General features: G+C 39.3%; 1 pseudogene; it reads right to left on the bottom strand.

Moving 5' to 3' along the window:
* Positions 1–6,786: 6,786 nt before the first annotated feature.
* On the bottom strand, positions 6,787–7,557 carry LOC102922841 (protein RER1 pseudogene; annotated as a pseudogene).
* Positions 7,558–10,171: the final 2,614 nt, after the last annotated feature.

Genomic DNA, 10,171 nt, shown 5'->3' with positions numbered 1-10,171 from the left:
TTAAACTCACGGTGAACAGTGGTGGATGTCCTTGCAGCTGTTTGTTTGCAGCTGATCAGCTGATAAGAAACTCTGGGCTATAGGGCTGGGTATTGTGACTTTTTGTAACGAATCCCTTCAGATGTATATTGTGGTGTGGATGGGTTGTAGTTGGTGAGTACAAGAAACAGTCATCTCAGTAAAAAATCCCTCAGAACTATGGTGTCCAAAGCACTGGTCTCTGTCCAGTTCCTTTTTATAACCTCTGTTTTGTCTATGCTGACCAGGCATACATAACAGAGTAAGCAAGGAACTTAACTCTGGGGACTGAAAGAACATTCTAGCAGACTCTGAGCAGAGGCTGGTTGCCTGAAGAATTACAGAAGACAAGCTCACCTCACCAGAGCAGAGTTCAGTTTTCTTTCCTACATGACATAACTTTGTGGAGCCAATACCAGCAGCATATTACCCAGGGACCACTTTCATGTAGCTTCTTTGTTTTATCTGGTGTTCAAGTTTTATTATTTTCTATTGAAATACAAGCGTTTTAGTTTTTCTAAGAGTTTACACAGTGTACGTTCATTTCTGGACTGCCCTGAAAATTGAATGAAAGAAACAGGCACAATGATTGGGACTCACATTCCAATAAAGACACAAGTAGCTGACTAGGAGGGTTCAAGCCCACTTGAGGTCCAGAATGTTCCCATTGTCCACTCCTCCAGTTGTCCGTTTCATTCTGATAAAAACACACATTTGTTGCCCGGAGGTATCTGCATTTGTAACTTTGAGGCTAGACCCACACAAATCTGCTGTCTTGGTTCACTTGTTTTATCTTCTTCCCACAAATATTTACTTTGGGTGGGCTCTGGCACTTGTCTAGACAGGCACTGATGCAGCAATGAACAAATAAAGTAAATTAAAAAGGTTCCTAACCTCTTGGGGCTTTCCTATTAGTGTGGAAGCTAGGCAGTAGCCAAGCAAAGTCCATAATAAAGCGTCATTGGCCATGTACTAAGGAGGGAAACGGAAATGAAATTCTAGAGCAGATAATTTTAGAGGGAGATGGTAGCTAGAGAAGGCTACATGGAACACTTGGCTTTTGAGCAAAAACATGAAGGTAGTGTGAAAAGTGGCTCGCAGTAGTGGCCAGGGGAATGTGCATTCTAGAATTGCTCCTGGGCCAGAGAAACCTTGGCATGTTTGAGAAGAAACAGGCAGGATGGCAGCGTGGCTGTGACAGAGAGGGAAGTGGAGAGCTGTGGGAAGTGAGACTAAAAAAGTCACGGTGGCTGAGGAGTCAGAAGGTCTAGAGCCCTGCAGGTTGCCATCTCTACCATGGAATGGTTTTTACCCGAGTGAAAGGGGAAGTTGTTCAAGAAGTTGAAACCCTAGAATATCATGGTTTGTGTTATATTTTAACAAGATTATTTTGGCAGTTCCAGAGAACACTCTATAAGCACTTGGGAATTAGAGCAGGGGAATAAAATATACAAGTAGACCATAGCAAGTGACCTAGAATTACAGCAACACATAGGAAACCTTAGCCATAGACCTGGCATTTCATGTGATTAATGAAAATTATTCTGTTCAATAAGTGGTACTAGATTAATTTGTTATCCCTATGACAAAATAAAACACCTTTATACCTTATAAAATTAATTCCAAATGGATCCTATTAATACCCAAATAAGAGAAGCAACATATATAAAACATTTAGAAGGCATTATAAGAGAATGTTTAACTTTGAGCTTTGAAAGTAGGTAAGTACTAAAAGCTCCAAATGTACAAATTTTAAAAAGGTGTATACCAGGTGTGGTGGTGCACACCTCTGATCCCTAGCACTCAGGAGGCAGAGGCAGGAGGATTTCTATGAGGTTGAAGCCAGCCTGGTCTACAGAGTGAGTTCCAGTTTAGCAAGAGCTACACAGTGAGATGTCCATCGCAAAAAAAGTGTGATGAATATAATTAAAATAAGACATAAAACTTTCTAATTATAAAAGGTATCACAGAGTAGGGAAAAATCAGATGTAGGTGCAAACCAAGACAGGCACAGTTTAAGAAATCAGACAAATAAGCCACAGAAAACTGGACAAATGTTGTGAGGAGGCAATTCAGACAAACCATAGACTGTACAGTTGATACGCATACATTTCCTTAGTAATTAAAATGTGTTATTTGGCTTACTACAACCTAAGACCCTGAAAATGCCCCCTTTTTCTTCACTTTTGATTACCAATGCATTCCAAGTTCTTAAAAAAAAAGAGTACTTGGAATATAGAACACAGCTAATACATCTTTACTGATTATATGAATCTCACTAAGAATCAAGAAAATGGAAATTAGCATAGTATATGATCTCACACACAATGAGATCAGGAACATGATAGTTGACAGTGTGAGTGACCCATTATACAAATAATAGAGGTCCTATACAGTGGTGATGGGAGTTTAAGTTGAGAAAAGTTTGGCATTATAGTATATTTAAAGATGATACACTACCAGTGCCTTCATCCATAGATTGGTAGGAGGCAATTCTGTGTCTGTCTCCCTCACCTGGTAAATAAGGCAGTGGCTGTTCTCTGTTTTAGGCTATCTTTTGGAAACTGTTTGGATAGTAAACAGCTTTGAAGACAGAGATAAAGTCTCAGTGTGAAATAAGGAGCAAGTTTATAGAGGATCTGGGAGATAAAAACGCTTTCCTCTGGAGCAAGGAGGTGGGAGTCCTTACTCTAGTAATAAATAATGGGCTCTTTCAATAGCAAGTAAATGAAATAAAGCCTAACCAATCAGTAAACACAGCCAACAATCAATCAGTCAATCAATCAAACAAACGAACAAAAAGATTGAAAGGAGGCAGTTTTATTGCTTATTTAAAAGATAGAATAAAATAAATTTAAAAATTTTTAAAAAGGAAAAGCCTAACGCAAAAGTCCAAATTGATGCTGAAAATTCACAGTTGATCACTGCCCAAAAGATTTAAATGGTTCTTCTAGAGTTCTATTATAGACATCATATCTGTAAGTGAAGCCAACGTAAACTCACAGGATAATTTAGAATTCAGCAGGAGTGCTTCTCTGATTTTCGAAACTGTCACTATAGTGCTACTTCAAGATGTCCTAGAGAGGCACCCAGTACAATGTATGCTCTCTGACAAAGCTACAGATACGTAGCTGAGTTTTGAAGTGAGTAACCATGGAACAACACTGTAAACCAGAAAGATCAAAGTGGAACGTTTTAAGATTCAGAAATGTGGCATAACAGCACATTTCACCCAGGTTGTACAGCCCACAAAGAAGTCTCTCCTCTGCAGGGGTAAAGATGAAAGATTCCAACAAACTATCAACAAGAGCACTGGCAAAACTAGCTATTGGGAAGTTTCACAAAGCACATAGCCTTGTGGTCTCTTGGATAAGTAACCTTAAATCAGCACAGAAGCTATGCTTTGGCAAAGTATATCACTCATCATCCAGTACACTTGCAGAGAACAATACCAGGGAGCCACTTTGATAAGGGAGCTAGTGTCTGGTTTTAAATTGTTTTAGGGGTCAGAATTCCCTGCATATTCTCATTTATGGAATGCCACAGATAATCCATTGTATTCCCAGTGGGTAGCTGCCTCACACATCAAATCTGCTACAGTAGAGTGATTCTGACTTAAAACTGCTGAATGCCCTGCCCTGAAGGAGACAAGTATATTAACACAGGGAAAAACAAGTTGCATACCTCACGATCTAGAGAATGGGGAAGGAAGCTGCCCTCTGAGATCAGTGTTTTAGCTACCTGTGTTGATTTCAGCTGGCAACAGGACTCAAGGCAGTCATGCATGTAGTTCCAGCCACTCCTCCTCTAGTATGTTCAGAACTCACAGACTGGGGAAAAAAAAACTGCTTCTGTGGCTGCTCTGCCCACAGGAATTCGCTGGAGTGGTCTTTAGCAATGATACCCTCCAGCTGTAACTTTATCTCTGTAGCATAAGCCTAGGGAGATCTCGAAAGAAACTGCCTGGATCAAGCTGCTTTCTGCTCTTGCTCACCACTGGGAGCATCTCACTTGAAGGAGCTAAAGAGAATAGCACCTACTGTCGCCTTACATCTGGATGTGGACAGCCAAAAGTGGTCCTGAGAGGTAGTTTGCCTAACTCCAGCCATTATCCAAGATTGGTTCCTCCCTTGAAGGCATTTTGGCTGAAACAGTTATGGAAGAATAGACCCCACTATTTTCTAGGTGTACCAAGCTAGGGAGACTCACTAGTACTAGGGAGACCATTCACCACTACTGGGGCGACCAGAGTCAGAGGCTCTTAGAAGTAAGAGAAGTCACATCAATGGTGCTTGAGAAAATCCCATCAACTCTGGGGTCACCATTCTTTTTGTTTGTAGGGGTAATCACATAGGAGGTACCCCACACCACATACTGTACTGTCTATGATGCAATTACCTCACGTGCTCAAGTCTCTCAGCTCTTGTCACCTGCAGACACAGTGGGTCCTAGACTCCAATGTATTGTGACCAAATTCACTAATCACAGCTACAGAAGTAAAAGGGATAGTAGGTGCTCCAATGAAAATAAAACCATTTTCAGTACGGAGGACATCCCATGAAAGTGGTAAAAGTAGCCAATATACCAGATATGTATATCTCAACATAAGAACAAAGGAAAACAGTATACTGAAAAATACAATTCTAGAAAATGTTTCTGAAAATTGTGTGAATGAAAATTCCTGAAAAGAAGCTGTGTTTGGCTGTGGAAAACAAAACAAAACAAAGAAAAAAATCAACCAAACACAAAAAACTAAAATACAAACAAACCCGAAAAAAATTCTTCAAACAAGTCTGTATTTGCAGAGACTGATGGACCAATTGGAATTTCAGTACTGTGGGGAGATTGGAATTTTGCAGGTCCAGAGGCTAACTGCCTAATCTTGAGCTGGTTTTAGCCTTCCGGGACAGTCATTCCTCGTACCACTCTGGATCTGAACTAACACCCCATAATAATAAATACAAACCTCTTAGAAGCTATTAACTTAGAACTAACAGCTTGTGATAATAAATAAAAACCTATTAGAAGCCATTAACTTAGCAGGACACCACCTTCCACCAATTCAAGAGCTAAGAATGTTATCAAATAACACTTTAGGCCTATAATAAAGCTCCCCCTCCATGTATCTGCCTCTCTGCTGTATCCACCAATGTATTTTAAACTTGCCTTGATTCATGACTTTCTTTGTTCTGTAAAACTATAAAAGTTTTATGAAACTGCTTCTTCTTTGGAACATGGAATTTGGGGTAACCTAAATTGGTGTTCCCAAGCTACTGGTACTCAAAATGCCTCCAGAATAAACTCTCTTTTACTCCCTTTGAGAGTAATTGAAATGGGTGGAATGTGTAGCAACCCAAGAGTTATGTTTTTAAAGTCCAATGAGAGTTGAAAGAAAACGTACCAACATTTAAGTGAAATTAGAAAGGTGATACAGGATACAAATGAGAAATTCAAGAAAGAGATGATAGTTTAATAAAGACACAACAGAAATACTGGAAATGAAGAACTTAGTAAGTCAAAAAAAACAAAACAAACAGAAACACAAAAGACCAAACCACGCTGTCAAGTCCAAAGAAATTCCAGTATCCCAAATTCCAAAAGGCAGTGCATAAGGCCAGAAATGACAGTCTTGGCTCAACTCAGGCCAAACTATACAAGGATTGCTAAGAACCTACAGCCAGCATTTCTCGGGAACCTGTGAAATGGGTTTCTGCCTGTCAGAAAGTGCCACTTCGCTTGGCAGATAGCGTGGCTGTAGATCAAAGCCCATGCTGGGCTCCAGGTTCCTTCAGTCTCCATTCACAAGTACTTGTCTATTTTAAAGTCCAAGTTAGTCTCCTGGCCCTTCTCACCTCCCTCCACTCCTCCTCCACCATGCAGCTCCACCATGTTCCCAGGCTGCTGCAGTCCACAGGCTCCCCCCCCCCCAAAAAAAATAAGGGTTTCCTCCTACCCCCCCAAAAATAATAAAGTGTCCATTTCTATGGTTCCTGTACTGCGCATATGCGCATGCATGTGCGCATGCGCTTCAGATGTTACTCAGTGTTTGAGTGTTCAAGCTCCATGCAAGAGGTTTAGAGTTCAATATCCACTACTACAAACAAATCAACACAATAAATGAATAAATAATCAAGTAAATCCAGCAAAACCTTAAAATGTAGCAGATCATCAAAACACAAAGAAGAGGACAAAAGACTCTTTAGCTAACAACAACAAAAAATTCCAGGAATAGCTGCATACAATTTGATAATATAACCTTAAATAGAAATGGATTGAATATTCCAATTAGAAAATACAACTGGCTGAATGGATAAAAGGTAAATAAGTATATGCATCCATATAAGATAAGAGTGTCTAAGGGAAATATAGTTTACCATTAAAACACACAGAATTAAAGGGAAAGGCTATAAAATGACATTCCAAGAAAATGAAATTTTTAAAAAAATAAAATATATATTTATAATTCCAGGCCCTCAAAAGCAATCATGGTAGTTAAGAACAAAGTCATTATGATAGAGGCCAACTTGAAAAACATCTCTAGTGAGATGAGATTCAGAAAGTGGCATGAGAACCCCACAGAGCTACGTGAAAAATCACCCTCAAAGTGTTACATTCGTTTTCACAGGTCGGAAGCAGGCTGGCGCAGAGGAGTGGCCTCAGCCTCCCTCCCACTCTCTTGAGCTGCCATCCACCTGGCCTCCCAAGCCTCTGGTTCACTATAATCCTGTCAACTTCAAACATATGAACACCACTGAAAAAGAAATCAATGCAATTTGCTTTAAATGCCAGTTTCCTCAAGAACCTGATATTTCAGATACAAATCATTGAGGCTCCTCTTAAAAAGAAAATTCAACTTCCTCATAATCAACTACTTTATGTGAAGAAAAAGGCATTGTTACAATGCCTCAAAAACATTCTTGAATACGTGTGACAGATTCAGTCCAGCTTCTAACTAGCAAATGTCTTGCCCACATCCTCCTTCCCTATGTATCTCCTCTTTCCATGTGTGAATGGTATGTACTGGTATTTAATTATGTGCTTTATTTGCCTCTTTGTTGTGATACAGAAAAGCATGATGAAGTACATCACCAGGATTGGCCAGAACACTGGGACGTTAAAAGCCTCGAAGAAGGTACAGACCATAGCCACAAGAATGCCTTTCGTAGCTGTATGCCAAAATTTGAATTCTGGAAGCCTTTGAATGAGGGGACGAAACTCCGCATTCTGTTTGGTTGGTAATGAAGGACCATCATCTGAGTCTTCCATCAAGGAAGGATCCACTTCGGGGGAAAGGAACACTATGAAAAGGTTTAGGTGGTAAATTGCCAAGGCATAGGTCACAAGGTACCAACCCTGTAACAGGTAAACTCTAATCATGTAGACAAAACTCAGGCCCAGTGTCACGACCCACTGGACAGCTATGTAAGAGGCAGACTTGTCCAGCCAGGACTGATGAATCTGGCCAAGCCGTGTGAAAAATCTATACAACACTGAGGGCTTCCCATGGACAGAGTCTCCAACACTGTTCCCTTCAGACATTCTGTAACTAAGCTCCCCTGCACCTGCAGCTGAGCCGCAGTCTCCTTCACGGCTGCCTGAGGAGGATGGCAGGCAGGGTAGCCGCCAGAGCTCAGCTCGGGATCCGGGAAAGGAAATGTAATTTTAAAGTGAACAGGAGACTTCAAGGCAAAACCTCTAAGGAAAGTCAAACATCACTTTATTATTATTATTATTATTATTATTATTATTATTATTATTACTTGGTATTTTGAGACAGAGTTGCTCTGTGTAGCCCTGGTTGTCCTGGAACTCATCCTGTAGATCAAGCTGGCCTTGAACTCACAGAGGTCCGTCTACCTTCTGCCTCCTGAGTACTGGGATTAAAGCTGAGAGTCAACACTGCCTGGCTAGAACATCACTTAATGATGGTCAAGAGATCAATTTATCAAGAAGACGTAAGGATAGTAAATGCATGTGTGCCTAATACCATAGCATGTAATCTTAAAAGACAAATATTTGAGCTCAAGGAATGGCTATTGACCAGTGCAATGACAGAGATTTCAATACCTCACTTTCAAGAGCAGAGAGATCATCCAGGAATGATATTAATCAGAAATATCAGCATTAAACTGTACTTTAGATGGAATGAACTTGATATTTATAGAACATTCCAACTAAAGTTGCAGAATGCTTACATCAGCAAATGGGAATTTCTATAGAATGCACCATTAGATCAAGAAACAAGTCAACACTTTTTAAAAACAATCAGTTCTGTGCTCTGTGTTCCTAAATACACTACACTGAAACCACAAGAAAAACTTTGGAAATTACAGAAAGTTGTGGAAAATAAATGATTTCTTAAAAAAGGAAAGCAAAACATAACAAAACTCGTGGTATGTATCAAAGGCAATACAAAGTGGGGCATTTGTAGCCAAAGGGGTTTACACTAGAGAGATCCATTTAAAATAACCACCTTATGATGTATCTCAAGGATGTGGAAAAGCAAACATGAATTTAAGGTTAGTAACAGGAAAGAAAGAAAGATCAGAGCAGAAATAAAATACAAACTAAAACCATCATAAACCATCTGTGTTTAACCTTTAGAGATTATTATATTTATTTATTTGGGGAGTATTTGCATAACATGTGTGTGGAGGTGAAGGACAACTTGTGGAATACAATTCTTTCTTTCCACTATGTAGGTCCCAAGGATCAAACTCAGGTTTTCAGCCTTGGTGGCAAGTACTTTTATCACTGAGCCATCCATCTTGCTAGGCCCCAGAGTGTTGGTTCTATATTAAAAAATAAATAAAATCAACAATCCTTTCATCATATTAACAGAAGAAAATGAAGAACCACAAATAAAATTAGAGATGGCAATATCCAAATGACAACTGAAACAACAAGGTCTCAAAGGATTGTTAGGATTATTCTGAAAACTGCTATGTCTACAAATTAAAAAGTCTAAACAATACAGAGAAATTTCTGGACATGTATGGCATAACAAAATTAAACCAGCAAGTTATGAACTACAACAGATGTTTCTCTCTGAGGCCAGGAATGTTCCAAACTCATTCTAAAAGGCTAGCATTACCCTGCTACCAAAGCCTGACAAGAACATGATACAGAATAAAAAACAATAATTCTGATGAACATGTGTATAAAAATCCTTCAGAAAACATTTACAAATCCAATTCAACATCACAGAAAAAAAGATCCTATACCCTGACTAAGTTGGTTTCATCCCAGGGATGTAAAAACATTTTATTTTATGAAATAAAGTATGCCACGCAAGTAGAATGAGGGATGAATAACATATGATATTCTGAATAGGTACATAAAAGGCCCTTGCTGAAATTCACTATGCCTTCATAATAAAAGCGCTGAACAAATAAGGCTGGGGAGAAGGTAGATTATAGCAGGAGTGAGAGAGAGGCAGATGAGCGGAGGTAATGGAGAGTGAAAATGACCCCCAAATCGGCGTAGACATGAATAACATTGTCAGAGAATAAAAACGTTCCTTTCTGATACTAGAACTGGAAGAACAAGCTAAATCCAAGATTAGAAGATGAAAGGAAATAAAGGTTAAAACAGATAGAAATCAAATATAATAGCCAGATGGGGAGACATGAAACGAAGGGACTAAAAAGGAAAAAATAGACAAACCCAAAAAAGACAAGCTAGGCAAAGTACAAAGAGAAAACTCAAACATGAGAGTCTGGAAGGAAATAGAGATATGGTTTGGATGTAGCTTGTCTTCCAAACAGTCATGCATTAGAAGCTTGCTCCTAAGTTTGGCAGTGTTGTGGCCCTTTGAGAGTTGGGGGTGATCGAGGATTCATTTCTGGCCACTTTCACTCTGCTCTTTTTTTTTTTCCCCTAATATGATCGCTACCTCTCAAATGTTTCTCACATATGTCCCCCCAAGGCAACTTGACGCCAGCACAACTCCCTCGACTTTCCAGAACTATGAGCTAAATGAACCTTTGTTCTATAAAGTCAGCACACCCTCAGGTATTTTGTCATAATAACGAAAAATAAAATGATACAGAAAATTGGTGTCAAGGAGCAAGGTCAATTACTCTAGTTAGAATCGACTTGCAATTTTTTTTTTAATTTTTTCAATCCTTTTATTAAGGTATATTAATTAAGC

This window comes from Peromyscus maniculatus, chromosome X (genome assembly GCF_049852395.1).
Source record: "Peromyscus maniculatus bairdii isolate BWxNUB_F1_BW_parent chromosome X, HU_Pman_BW_mat_3.1, whole genome shotgun sequence".
Classification (NCBI taxonomy): domain Eukaryota; kingdom Metazoa; phylum Chordata; class Mammalia; order Rodentia; family Cricetidae; genus Peromyscus; species Peromyscus maniculatus.
Note: the sequence above shows the minus strand (reverse complement) of the source record. Positions and strands in the feature narration are given on the sequence as shown.